Source organism: Neofelis nebulosa, chromosome 7 (assembly GCF_028018385.1).
Source record: "Neofelis nebulosa isolate mNeoNeb1 chromosome 7, mNeoNeb1.pri, whole genome shotgun sequence".
NCBI lineage: Eukaryota > Metazoa > Chordata > Mammalia > Carnivora > Felidae > Neofelis > Neofelis nebulosa.
In genome coordinates, this window is record NC_080788.1 from 136,875,195 (window position 1) to 136,889,995 (window position 14,801).

Consider the following 14,801-nt stretch of genomic DNA (forward strand, 5'->3'; position numbering starts at 1 on the left):
CTAGAACTCAAGCTAAAGGTTTCAAGAAAGTCTCCTCCTTAGAGAATTATCTTTGAGAAGAATGCTTTTCCCTAAGCTCCTAGCTATGGAAGACATCAGAGCCCCAAACTGCTCTTGGCAGTTCTGGTCCCGTCCAAGACATCTTGCTCAGAAGTCACCGCTTAGTCCATGGACAACAATCTGGTGTATGTTTTTATCCAGTCCTTCAAAACATTGTAAGCACCTCACAAGTGTTGGCTGAATACCAAATAAATAAATGAAAGGGAGTTGAGCAGAAGAGCCCTCTAGTTCAAACTTCTAGTGATCTTCTTTCCAGAACAGATGAAGACTCTTTTATGACTTATGGATATAAAAAATGGGGAACTTGAATAACTTTGGGGGTGATATGGCACAGGACCCTAGTTTTGCAAATAAAAAAATTGAGAGACTGAAGGAAACATGCCACCTAAGAGTATCCAGCAAGTTGGCCACAAAGCAGGACTTGAACACAGCTCTTCTGTTCTCTGGCCCAGATGCCTCTCAAGATGTTGCTACCGATGAAAGGGGCTAAGACTTTGGACTAAATGGGGTGATCTCAGGTCATGCCCTCAGAATCACTTGTTGAATCAAGTTCCTGCTATCACCTTGTTTCATTTTCTTATACTTCTTCTCCCAAATAAAGCTTATTATTTTTAATTTTTTTCATTTTTTGATGTTTATTCATTTTCTGAGAGAAAGAGACACAGAGCGTGAGCAGGGAAGGGGCAGAGAGAGGGAGACACAGAATCTGAAGCAGGCTCCAGGCTCCGAGCTGTCAGCACAGAGCCCGACGCGGGGCCTAAACTCACAAACCACGAGATCATGACCTGAGACGAAGTCGGATGCTCAACCGACTGAGCCACCCAGGCCCCCCTATAAAGCTTTTTTTTTTTTTTAATTTTAGGGTTCAGTAAATCAAGGAAATGCTTTCAGTACTCTCTCTTTTCATATCATCTATCTTCAGCTCCCAATGAGCGTGAAAAGACATTGGCAAAAGCCACTATTATCTTTGGCTGGTATCCTGGGACCCATGACTTCCCCAAACCCGGCCTGAACTGCACAAATAGTAAGACTGGCTTGTGATGTTCAGCAAAACACAGAGACAATATTTAACGTGAACTCAAAAATGAAAAGAGTTAGTAGGAGGCCAGAGTTCCTCTTTTTCTTTCTTCCTGTGCAACAAAGCACTTGATTAAATGTGAGACTGCTGACTGAAGAAATAAAAAATCAAAACAGGAAGTGATAAATGGCTAACAAAGCACTATATTCGAAAAAGAAGACTCTTAGATAACCTTCATGCTTTCAGAAATGAGTAGACAGAACTTGACTCAATGAAAAGTTATGCAGAGTATATGAACACATTCAACATCCATTCTCTTAGGAATACTTAATGTGAATAAACTCCCAGGGCCTCTTACTTTCCTCTTTTCAGGGAAGGGGTAACCTCATCACATGCATAGATTCATATATAAAAAATGTCAAGATACAGACCTATTTCACCAACATAAAAGAAACATAATCTTAACACTATTACCACCCTAAGTAAAGAATTCCTCAATATCACCAAAATCCAGTCATTATTCAAATTTCCCCACTTGCCTGCTTGCTTGTTTTCTCTCTTTCACTTTCTTGGTTTTGTTTGTTTCAATCAATATCCAAGTAACAGCCCTACATAGATACATGGGAATCTATAGGTCTCTCTCTGTGTCTCTCATTTCTGTTATAGTTTTGTTTTTTATTTTGAAATGTGTTTGTTGAGAGGGATGCCTGGGTGGCTCAGTTGCTTCAGCATCTGACTTCGGCTCAGGTCATTACCCCGCTGTTCGTGTGTTCGAGCCCCTCCGCCACTCGCACTTTCTCTCTCTATCAAAAATAAACATTGGGGCGCCTGGGTGGCTCAGTCGTTAAGCGGCCGACTTCGGCTCAGGTCATGATCTTGCGGTCCGTGAGTTCGAGCCCCTCGTCGGGCTATGTGCTGACAGCTCAGAGCCTGGAGCCTGCTTCAGATTCTGTGTCTCCCTCTCTCTGACCCTCCCCCGTTCATGCTCTGTCTCTCTCTGTCTCCAAAATAAATATAAAAAACGTTAAAAAAAAAATTAAAAAAAAAATAAACATTAAAATTTTTTTTAAATGTGCTTGTTTTGAGGAAATCAATTTGTCTTATAGAATGTCTCTCATTGTGGATTTTGCTGATTATATCTCCATGGTGTTAACATGTTCCACCCCGGAGGCTTAATAAGAGTCAGATTCTCATTTTTGATGAGAATGTTTCTTCAGGAAGCACTCCATGCCTGGTTACCTCTCTCTCTTTTTTAAGTAACAGCGTTATTGATGTACAATTCACATCCCATAAAATTTACTCTTTTAAAGTATATAACTCTATGGTTTTCACCATATTCACAAAGTTGTACAACCAACACCATTATTTAATTCCAAAATTAGATAGAATTCCATCATCTGGGAAAGAAACCCCATACCCATTGGCAGTCACTCCCCATTCTCCACCTCAACGCCCTGCAAACACTAATCTGCTTCCTGTTACTATGTTTTCCTATTCTGTACATTTCATTTACACTTGACCCTTGAAGAAACAAGGCAGGGGTTAGGAGCACTGACGCCCCATGCGGTTGAAACTCCATGTATAAGCTTTGACTCCCCCAAAACGCAACAACTAATAGTCTACTGTTGACTGGCATCCTTACTGATAGCGGAAAGAGTTGCTTAACATGTATTTTATTGTTATATGTATTGTATATTGTATTCTTATAATAAAGTAAGCTAGAGAAAAAAATGTTATTAAGAAAATCATAAGAGAAAATAAGTTTATGGTATTGTACTGTTCATAAAAAAAAAATATATCTGTGTAGAAGTGGCCCTGCACAGTTCAAACCTGTGTTGATCGAGGGTCAGCTGTAATGGAATCAGAAAGTATGTGTGTGTGTGTTCTTTTTAATGTTTGTTTATTTTTGATAGAGAAAGACAGAGTGCCAGTGAGGAAGTGGCAGAGAGAGAGGGAGACACAGAATCTGAAGCAGGCTCCAGGCTCTGAGCTGCCAGCACAGAGCCCGACACAGGGCTCGAACCCACGAACCACGGGATCATGACCTGAGCTGAAGTCGGATGCTCAACCGACTGGGCCACCCGGGTGCTCCAGGCAGTATGTGTTCTTTTGTATCTAGATTTTGTTAAGCACTTAGCAGAATGTTTTCAAGTTCATCTGCCTTGTAGCATGTATCAATACTCGTTATGGCTGAATAATATTGCATTGTATGGATATGCCACATTTTTAATCCATTCAACAGTTGGTGAATATTTGTGTTGTTTCCATTCGTCTATGAGGAATAGTGCTGCTATAAACAGTCATGCACAGGTTTTGTGTGGACATGTTTTCATGACTCCTGGTACACTAAGGAGTAGACTTTCTGGATCATTACTAAAACCTGTTTAAGTTTTCTTGCAGTTCTTTTTTGTTCTTAGGGTGTGTATCTATGAGAATGTGCAGTCAAATTATTTTTTTTTAATGTTTTATTTATTTTTGAGACAGAGAGAGACAGAGCGTGAGCAGGGGAGGGGCAGAGAGAGAGCGAGACACAGCATCCGAAGCAGGCTCCAGGCTCCGAGCTGTCAGCACAGATCCCGACGCGGGGCTAGAACTCACAAACCACGAGATCATAACCTGAGCCAAAGTCGGACGCGTAACCGACTGAGCCACCCAGGCGCCCCCAAATTATTTTGTTTTAAAGTCACTTGAAATAGCTTCTGTCTGTGTGGTAACGCCACAACTCAATACACACATTTTATTTCATTTTCGCTTCTGATTTGAGAGATTTCTATTTTTAATTTAATTTTGTTTTATATTTATGTGAAATATTCATATGGGCTCCCCATGTTCCTTCTTTGCTCCATTCCCTAAGAATCCCACTGAAAAGTGATTGGGCAGTCTCAGGTGAGGAAGACAGCCAGGTCTGGAGGTGCCCCAGCAATAGTCAGGGCTCAAAGAAGGCAAGAGGCCCAGCGGGTCAGTGGCCTGGCAGTTGGGGCCTCAGAAGGGAAGGTGGCTAAGTTGGCCAGTGGCAAAGCAGAACTGGGAGATCAGGTACGTGAAGTGGGATTGAGCAAATACATAAATACGTTGAGGGTAATGGGTAATGGGAAGCAGGCTTCTCATTATCAGGAAAGAGAGTTAACCAGTCTTAAAAGGGATCAATCTAGAATGAACCTTGTGGTGTTGGATTGGAATTGGGGGCATTGCTAAACTCATGGTTTGCAAAACAAAAGATGGATATAGAAATAGACAGCAAGTAACAATGAACAAACTCAGCACTCAGATCTTGGTTTCTAAGTGCCTTCTTTTCCCCCTGGCAACATGAACAAGGGAACCTTGGAGAAGTTACTGACTCTAGGAGTGAGGTACAGGAGGTATATACTGAGCCTGAAACATGCTGTGGTGTCAGAAAGCAAGGACGTGCTCTACTGAGGGTGACATCTCAAAGGGACAAAGAAGCCAGATTCTAGGGCGATTTGGAAAGCAATTAGTTAGTGAGACTAACGGATTGCATTCCATCACCTGAAACAGGAATCCAGCAAGTGAGAAGAGAGAAAAGCACTTCCTGTGGTGGAATGGTACCTGGTAAATGTGGGAGGAGTGATAGAATCATAAAATCATCACCGGCAGTAATTAATTCAGTCAAGAAACATGGACAGATGCTAAATCCAGCAGGTAAATGGACGAGAAACAGGATAGGGTCTTCTCACTGTGTTCTTACTTAGCGGGGAGGGGAAAGCCTTCTGGTATCTCCTCAAAGCCCACGAATCCTACTTAACAGGCCCCACTCATGGCTTCATTTGACCTCCACTACCTTCTCCTAGGCTCTGTCTCCAAGTACAGTCACAATGGGGTCAGGCTTCAACATGTGAATTCAGGGAGATGCACAATTCAGTTCTGTCGGGAAGGCACGCAATTCCTGTCCCTTACAAGGTCCTTCTGGCTGGGCTAAGATTCAACTTGACATGAGAAATTAACAGGAGAAAATTAAGTTTCATTGCATATGTATGGGGAATCCACGCAGACAAGGGAATTCCAAAGACAGTCAGGCAAAATGAGGTGTGTATTTCCATCCTAAGTAAGGAGAGGAGGGCAGGGTTCCCGGGACTTCAAGGGAAGGAATGTGCTTCATGAGGCAATAAAAAACACAGATGTTAGGTAACTAGATGTTTGCCCTGCCGTATACATAGGACACTCAGATAAAATTTATCTCTGGTAATAATCTTTATTCTTGGAAAGGCCTTCAACTGAAATTCTTCTATTTAGCTAAGGGAGGGGGAAGTTTCTCCTGAGTCCGCAGAATCCCAGCATCTCAGAGCTGGAAGGCACTTGGAGATTACTTGGTGCTGAGTGCAAACACATTTAACTCCCTCAGGGCTCCTCTGGGTTATCTCAGCAGATTCTTGATGGAGTGCAGGGAATGACTGGGTGGGGATCTGGGTACCCTCTTTTCCATGCCTACGCTCTTCATCCACACTCCTTAATCAGGACTACTCCACTTTGATGTATCTTATATATGGGTTGTAGACATAGGATTCCTTTAAAGAACGAATTCTATGTATAATGATCACTCCCATATACTTTAAAAACCACTAATGACCCATTTTACAACTAAGGAACCTGAGGCCCTGAGTGATAGAGTTGTCCACGATGCCAAAGTAAAGCACAAAATGCTGTTTGTTGATGCCCAAGCATGTGCTGTTTCCAGAGCAACTTAGAGCCTTTTCTCCACCCGGCCCAGCTGCCGACATAGAGTCATATGGGGTTTGGGGGCCTCTTAGCAGGGACAGAGACAGGTTAAGGAGGGGCACAGATGGTGGCCTAGGAAGTTTCATCAGGGGCTCAGAGCAGCTTAGCATTCCAGATGGCATGGAAAATAGAATTGGCCTGTCACATCTGAAGGAACTTCCAAAAAAGTATGGGAACATGAAGTTCCTGTGCATCATTCAGGGTCAGTTCATAGAAAGATTACATTCTGTGCTCCATAAACAAAAGAACACAGCAATCCTCCTTTTACTTGTCAATCCAGACAGAATATACATACGTACAAATAGACATATGTATATTTTAAGTACTCAGTGCCTCCTGCTGCTGGAAGATGAAAATGCACAGATTTTATCCTTCAGATCTTTTCGACAAGGACGTAGAACCACAGAACCGGGGAGCTGAAGAACACAGGACCTTTCAAGTGAGGGTCACAAAATTCCTAGGTGCTGGGCAGGTGATGGAAATGAAGAATATCATGTGATGCCAAGAGGCAGGACCACAAAGACCTGGGGAGTGCATGTAGCCTCCTACAGTACTCAAAGTTTAAAAAAATTAATGTTATTTATTTTCTTTTTTCTAATGTTATTTATTTTCACAAAATAATGGTTTCTCACGGCACAGAGGACAAAGGGTACATACAAAAGAGGATTCATCGAGGGGCCCCTGGATGGCTCAGTCAGTTAAGCATCTGACTTTGGCTCAGGTCATGATCTCATGGTCCGTGAGTTCGAGCCCCACGTCTGGCTCTGTGCTGACAGCTCAGAGACTGCTTTGAATTCTGTGTCTCCCTCTCTCTCTGACCCTCCTCCATTCATGCTCTGTGTCTCTCTGTCTCAAAAATAAATAAACATTAAAAAATTATTTTTAAATAAAAAAAAGAGGATTCATCAAAGAATAAATCACCCTTTCACCCCTGATGCCCAGGCAAGTTCCTCCCAGGAGGCAAAGAAAGTGACCTTCAAGAGATAGATTCTACCCTTAAAAGATATTTTATACACACACACACACACACACAAAAGGATATTTTATACAAATGATAGCATATATGAACACACTTTTTTCCTTTCAGATTTTTTATACATTGTTCAGCTCTCGCAGCTCCTTAAGAGCTTCTGTATGTGTGTGTGGTTTTTCTTTTGTTTTTCTTTTCTTTTTGTACATTTATTTATTTTTGAGAGACATAAAGACACACACACACACACACACACACACACACACACACACACAGCGTGAGTAGGGGAGGGGCAGAGAGCGAATGAGACAGAACCCGAAGCAGGCTCCAGGCTCTGAGCTGTCAACACAAAGCCCAATGCGGGGCTCAAACCCACAAACTGTGAGATCATGACCTGAGCTGAAGTTGGACGCTTAACTGACTGAGCCACCCAGGAGCCTCGTGTGAGTGGTTTTTCAAAACAGGTGTGTAACATTCTGTCAGATGAATGTACCAAGATTTTTAAATCAATGGACATTTAACTTATTTCCAGTATTTGCTATTATATAAGCAATATTGTAATTAATAACTCTGTATATGTCATTTTGCATGTGTGTAAGCATATCTGTGGTATAATTTCCTAAAAGTGGAATTACCTTCCTAAAGAGTATGTGTATTTTTTAAAAAATTGTTTTAATCTTTATTTATTTTTGAGAGAGAGACAGAGTGTGAGCAGGGGAGGAGCAGAGAGAGAGAGACAGAATCTGAAGTAGGCTCCAGGCTCTGGGCTGTCAGCACAGAGCCTGATGTGGGGCTCAAACTTGCGAGCCCTGAGATCATGACCTCAGTCGAAGTTGGATGCTCAACTGACTGAGCCACCCAGGTGCCCGTGACATCTTTATGTGTGGTCTGAGGTAGTAATATTTTTTCAAAATTTTTTTAATCTTTATTTTTGGGAGACAGAGAGAGACAGAGCATGAGTGGGGGAGGGGCAGAGAGAGAGGGAGACACAGAATCCGAAGCAGGCTCCAGGCTCTGAGCTCTCAGCACAGAGCCCAACGCGGGGCTCGAACTCATAGACTGTGAGATCATGACCTGAGCCGAAGTCAGATGCTCAACCAACTGAGCCACCCAGGTGCCCCAAGTATGTGTATTTTTTTAAATTGTTTTAATTGAGATATAACATATATGCAAGAAAAATTAACAAGTGCACAGTGTTTAATGAAGACTATCTACATGTGTATCCACACGTATTCTCAACGCCAAACTCCAGATGCAGACATTATCAGCACCCTGGGAACTTCCATCCCCACCACTCCTAGTCAATACCTGGCCCCCTCGCCCAAGGTAACTATTATTATAACTTCTGTAATCAGAGGTTAGCTTTGCCTCTCCTTGATCTTCATAGAAATGGAATTATAAATATGTAGTCTTTGGACTGGCTTCTTTTAACTCAACACCACGTCTTTAACACAACTCTGTCTGATTCATCCATGTTGTGGCGCGTAGTTATAGTTTCCCGGTTTTCATTGTACGTGTTTTTCACCAGATTATAGACTAGACCTGTAACCGAACCGACGTGTGTTTGCTCCTTGGTGAGTCACAGATACACCAGGTGGGGTTGGCGCACAAAGTAAACTTTATTTGCAGCCAAGAAGGGGGTCATAGGGAATAGCTTCCAAAGCCGTGACTGACTCCCTGACAGAAAGTGAATGGGTGCCTTTTATTTAGGGTTGGGATGAATATTTAGGTAGGGAAGACTTGTCATTGTATGTAGAGGTAGGCATAAGGTCACGCACGTGACTTAAGGAAACATGCCCACACACACATTGCATGTTATGTAAATGAGACTGAGGCTTCCTCCTTGGGGGGGAGATTTTAGTATTCTAATAAGGTAAAAGTAATTGCCAATCATTCCAGGGGCCACTCCGTGGTCCCTCTCAGTAGGCATGAGTCGGGGGTTTAGTTCGAAAGGCCTGGGTGGTCTTGGCCAGCGGGAGGTCTTATCATGGCGGTCACTACCACCTGAGGGGTGGTTTCAGCTTTCATTTGCCTGAGTTTAGAAGTAAGCCAGAAAGAAGTTTACGGAAAAGTGTAAGACAAAGGTCAGAACCAGCAGGTGGGCAGTAAAGGTCAAGTGTTGGGGTCTAGCTGGTGACAGACCTATGTTTAGCTTTAATAAACAGAGGCCAAGTTTTCCAAAGAGCTTCTATCACTTACGCTCCTGTCAGAAATGCCTGCGTGTTCTAGCAACTCCATTAATTCATCAGTACTTGATATTGTCCATCGTTTTACACTTTAACCATTCTAGCGGCTGTATAAAGATATTTCACTGTGATTTTTCTGATGACTAATAGCTTTTTCATGTGCTTTTGGCCAATTATATATTTTCTCTTGCGAAGTGCTTATTTAAGAGATTAGTCCGTTTTTGTTAGGTCGATTGCTCCTTTTTATTGGTTTGTAAGAGAGCTTTACGTATTGTGGGATACAAATCTTTTTCAAATATATGTGTTGTAAATATCTCCTCCTAATCTTTGGCTATCTTTTTGCCCTCTTAATGTTTGATGAAAAGAAATTCTTAATTTTAACAAAGCCCAAGTTATCAGTATTTTCTTTCATAGTTAGTATTTTGTGTGTGTGTCTTATAAAGGGTTTTTTTGTCTGCCTCAAGATCATAAAGATGTTCTGTTTTCTTGTAGAAGCTTTATTATTTTCCATTTCACAGTTTGATCTATTCTGTAACTGATTATTTATTTATTTATTTATTTATGTTTATTTTTTAGAGAGAGTGAGAGATAGAGCATGAGCAGGGGAGGGTAGAGAGAGAGGGAGACACAGAATCTGAACCAGAACCCGATGCAGGGCTCCAAACCACAAACTGCAAGATCATGACCTGAGCCAAAGTCATATGCTTAACCAACTGAGCCACCCAGGTGCCCCTTTTGGAACTGATTTTAAAAGTAGGAGTGTCTTAGTCCATTTGGGCTGCTATAACAAAGAAACTAAGATTGGGTGGCTTATAAAAAACAGAAATTTACTCTTGACAGTTTTGAAGGCTGGGAAGCCTAAGGTCCAGGCGCTAGTAGATTCAGTGTCTGGTGAGAATCTGGTCTCGGTTCATAGGTGGTTATCTTCTTACTATAATCTTACATGGTGGAAGGGGCAAGGGGACTGTTTTATAAGGTCAATAATTCCATTCATGAGGGCTCTGCTCTCATCACCTAAAGGCCCCACCTCCAAATACCATCACATTAGGGATCAGAATTTCAATATATGGGGGCCTGGGTGGCTCAGTCCGTTGAGCTTCTGATTTCTGCTCAGGTCATGATCTCACAGTTTGAGTTCAATCCCTGCATCAGGCTCTGTGCTGACAGCTCAGTCTCTCTCTCTCTCTCTCTCTCTCTCTCTCTCTCTCTCATTCTCTCTCTCTCATTCTCTCTCTCTCTCATTCTCTCTCTCTGCCCCTTCCCCTGCTGTGCTCTATCTCTCAAAATAAACATTAAAAAAATAAGTTCAATATATGAATTTGGGGGGTACACAAACTTTCGGTCTATAGAAAGGGGATAAGAGGGGCACGTGGGTGGCTCAGTTGGTTAAGCGTCTGACTTGGGCTCAGGTCATGATCTCACAGCTTGTGAGTTCATCAGGCTCTGTGCTGATAGCTCAGAGCCTGCTTCAGATTCTGTGTCTCCCTCTCTGTCTGCCCCTCCCCCACTCACACTGTGTCTCTTTCTCTTTCCTTCAAAAATAAACATTAAAATTTTTTTTTAAAATGGGGCGCCTGGGTGGCTCAGTCAGTTAAGCATCCAACTTCGGCTCAGGTTATGATCTCACAGGTCAGTTTGTGAGTTTGAGCCCCGCATCGGGCTCTGTGCTGGCAGTTCAGAGCCTGGAGCCTGCTTTGGATTCTGTGTCTCCCTCTCTCTCTGCCCCTCCCCTGCTCACACTCTGTCTCTGTCTCTGTCAAAAATAAATAAACATTAAAAACATTTTTTTAAATAAAAAAAGAAAGGGGATAAGATTCATTATTATTATTTTTTTTTTGGAAGAGAGTGTACATGCATGCATGTGTGCACTCATGTGCCCCCGCAAGCATGAGCAGGGGAGGGGCAGAGGGAGAGAGAGAGAGAGAGAGAGAGAGAGAGAGAGAGAGAATCTTAAGCAGGTTCATGTTCAGCACAGAGCTTGATGTGGAGCTCCATCCCACGACCCTGGGATCATGACCTGAACCGATATCAAGAGTCGATGCTCAACCAACTGAGCCACCCAGGTGCCCCCAGATTCATTTTTTTCCCAGGTGGATATCAAACTCTATAAGTGGTTCATGCATTTTCAATTTTGACATGCATTTCCACATTGCCTCCCCCCATAGAAGTTGTATCAATTTACATTTCTGTTAATAATATGTAAGAATATCTATTTCTCCACACTCTCGTTAACACAACATGAGTGTATGTTTGTGGGATTTTCAATTAAACATTTGGCTTATGGCCCAAACAAAACAAACAAAACAAAAGCAATTAATTGAGGTTGCAAACTTAGGACCACCAATCCCGGTTCAATTATTCATCTCAAAAATGAAGCCTGGGAAGTGGGACAGTCTGCCGAAGCTCACACAGCTAGGAATAAAACTATGATCAGAACAAAGGTCTTCTTACGTTCAGCCTAAATATATTCTAGTTCATTATAGTCTGATACAATTATTTTCTGGTAAAATTGAGAGTCAGAGATTAAGACACTTGAAACTAATCGATAGCCACGTGAGAATCCAGATCATCCCATTTCTGCCTCTTTCCCATGCTGTCTCAACTCGTACATTATTATTCATTCGTTACTCAATACATCAGACCATCCACCATGCTCTGTACTTTCCTAGGCTCTGACGATACAGCCACAGACAAGACAGACACTCCCTGCCCTCCTTCACGTAACCACTCTTGTGTAAATGCTATGAAGCAGAAGAATAGGGTGGAAGAAACAGCTGTGTGATGCTAGTCAGGTGGGAGACACAGAAGGGGAGTCACTCCCCACAAGGAGCTTATATTTTTACATCTGGGGGAGGTAAACACTCTGAGATGTTAGCGTATCCAGTTTATTAGGAAATCTTAACTCACTTGGGGCACCGCAAGGAAATGAATTCAATTTCTTCCATTCATTCTCTTCAACTACACTTTTGATTTGTAGGAGATCCCACTTTTTCTTCTGAATGATAGTTTCTTTGAGACGATCTTGCCTGATTCTAGAACTTATTAAGACAGAGTTGTCCTAGTATTTAACATTCAGCTCTGTTTAATTTCTTCACTTAGATTCGAGTTATCACCTGGTATCATTCCCTTTGGGTTGCAGGATTTCCTTTAATATTTAGTATATATTATATATTATTATGTAGTATTTATTTCTCTAAGGCAGATCTACTAGCCACAAATTCTCTCAGTGTTTATCTGGGAATGTCCTCATTTGACTTCATTTTTGAAGGGTAGTCTTGTTAAAGAATTCTTGTTTGACAGTTTTTTTTCTCCTTTGGCCCATCAAATACGCCATCCCACTGCCTTCTGTCCTTTATTGTTCCTGATGTGGCATCAACCTTTATTCTTATCCCCTGTATGTGATGAGTCACTCAAAAGTCAGGCCGTTTACAAGTCTGCCTGCCCCATCTTTTATTCTACTGGGCTTTCTAGTGTCTCCTCTGTATCTGTGCAAGGCTTTGTATTGAGCCAGGATAAGAGAGCCAGGCTCTCTCAAGATTCTCCTGAGCTTACACAGCCTTGCAAACAGCCTCCTCCCAGACCCCCAGAGTATGTGGGATCTTATCAAAGTCCGTTATGGCTGCCTCATTACCTGGATCTCCCTACTAAACTTCTAGGAGGCTTTCTTGTCAGTTGTTGGCTCAATCAATATTGCAACCTTGGGCAGCTGCAATGTTGGAGTTCCAAACGGAGGCTTCCCCTGGGTCATGAGGCTTTTCTGGCTCCACTCCAAACCAAGCTGTCCTCTCCTGCACAAAGCTGCTGGTTTCCCAGCTTTCCCAGCCCTGGTAGAACAATCTCCATGGACCTTTGGTGGGAGTTTGGGCATCTCTCTGGGCTAAAATGTCATACACCCTCACTCTTCCTGCCAAAAGTTTAGTGACTTTTCTTGAATAAATACTTCTTAATTTGTGCTATGCCTTTGATTGATTTCCAGGGAATTGAAATGATTTTTGTCACAGTTTTGTATAATCTCATCATTGCCAATGATGGGGACGGGATTTGCTGAGTTCCTCACTCTGCCATTCCCCAAGTCACAATACAGCTCTGGTCATTTAAAACTTTATTCTTAAACTCGATTCCAAGTTCTCCTCCCTGGAGGAGCACCCTCCCTGCTCCCCCTAGAGCAGACTAGCTTGGTTGCACTAGAGGCTTAGAGTGGAGGCTGAGGTCTCCGTCCGGTCCTCACATGCCTTCTCTCCCTTCGGTTTTGAGGAGTTAGCTCCTCTGGTGGCATGAGGACAGAGAGGAAGGGAAAAGAAAAGAGCACATTTTCTTACCTACTGGACAAGGCTGTGACCTCTCTCTCTTGGTTGTGCTGTTGCTCTGGCTAATCCAGCCTGGTTTCAAGGACTTCCGGGTGGCAGGTCTCTATATGCTGACTCTCTCAGGGAGTATACGTAAAAATTCTTGAAACATTCTTCTGGGGGCCTGCCTGCTGCTAATATATTTGACATGGAGATTTGGCTCTGCTTCAGCTTCTTTTATCCTCATCCCCTTCAATGTTTAAAAGCACTAACCTGGCTTCAGTCCCAGACATACTACTCACTCCCCGTGTGACTGTGCAGCTGCACCCCAGCAGACTCTAAGCTTAGGGTAGGTGATGGTCTGGTGAGGTCAGAGGAGAGACCTGGAGACAGCGATTGAGACACAGGTTTACTGGGGTACTTTACATATAGGGAGCCCAGGAGCAGCCGACTGGACAAAGGATCCGCTTCTGGGATCTACATGCAACAAGTTTTTACATCACAGCACCTTAACTTAGCAAGTATCAGTGGCCCTTCCCCTCCTTGGATGGCCAGAGTCTCAAAGAGATCAAGCAAGGCCTGCCACCTAGACAATCTTTCTGTGTGTGTGTGTGTGTGTGTGTGTGTGTGTGTAAAGATTGTTACTTTTTTTTTTAATTTACATTGAAATTAGTTAGCATCTAGTGCAACAATGATTTCAGGAGTAGATTCCTTAGTGCCCCTTCCCCATTTAGCCCATCCCCCCTCCCACAGCCCCTCCATCAACCTTCAGTTTGTTCTCCATATTTATGAGTCTCTTCCGTTTTGTCCCCCTCCCTGTTTTTATATTATTTTTGTTTCCCTTCCCTTATGTTCATCTGTTTTGTCTCTTAAAGTCCTCAGATGAGTGAAGTCATATGATTTTTGTCTTTCTCTGACTAATTTCACTTAGCATCATACCCTCCAGTTCCATCCACGTAGTTGCAAATGGCAAGATTTCATTGTTTTTGATTGCCGAGTAATACTCCATTGTATATATATACCACATCTTCTTATCCATTCATCCATCGATGGACATTTGGGCTCTCTCCATACTTTGGCTATTGTTGATAGTGCTGCTATAAACATGGGAGTGCGTGTATCCCTTCGAAACAGCACCCCTGTATCCCATGGATAAATGCCTAGTATTGCAATTGCTGGGTCATAGGGTAGTTCTATTTTTAGTTTTGTGAGGAACCTCCATACTGTTTTCCAGAGTGACTGCACCAGCTTGCATTCCCACCAACAGTGCAAAAGAGATCTGCTTTCTCCGCATCCTCGCAAACATCTGTTGTTGCCTGACTTGTTAATGTTAGCCATTCTGACAGGGGTGAGGTGGTATCTCATTGTGGTTTTGATTTGTATTTCCCTGAGGATAAGTGATTTTTAGCCTTTTTTTTCATGTGTCGGTTGGCCATCTGGATGCCTTCTTTGGAGAAGTGTCTATCCATGTCTTTTGCCCATTTCTTCACTGGATTATTTGTCTTTTGGATGTTGAGTTTGATAAGTTCTTTATAGATTTTGGATCC

The 14,801-nt window shown here is 42.6% G+C and overlaps 1 long non-coding RNA gene across 1 annotated transcript; it reads left to right on the forward strand.

Annotated features, from left to right (window-relative positions):
- Positions 1-2,147: 2,147 nt before the first annotated feature.
- On the forward strand, positions 2,148-3,823 carry LOC131518270 (uncharacterized). The gene is made up of 2 exons (XR_009264984.1): positions 2,148-3,175; positions 3,563-3,823. It is a non-coding gene; the product is annotated as an uncharacterized LOC131518270 (long non-coding RNA).
- The last annotated feature ends 10,978 nt before the right edge of the window (positions 3,824-14,801 follow it).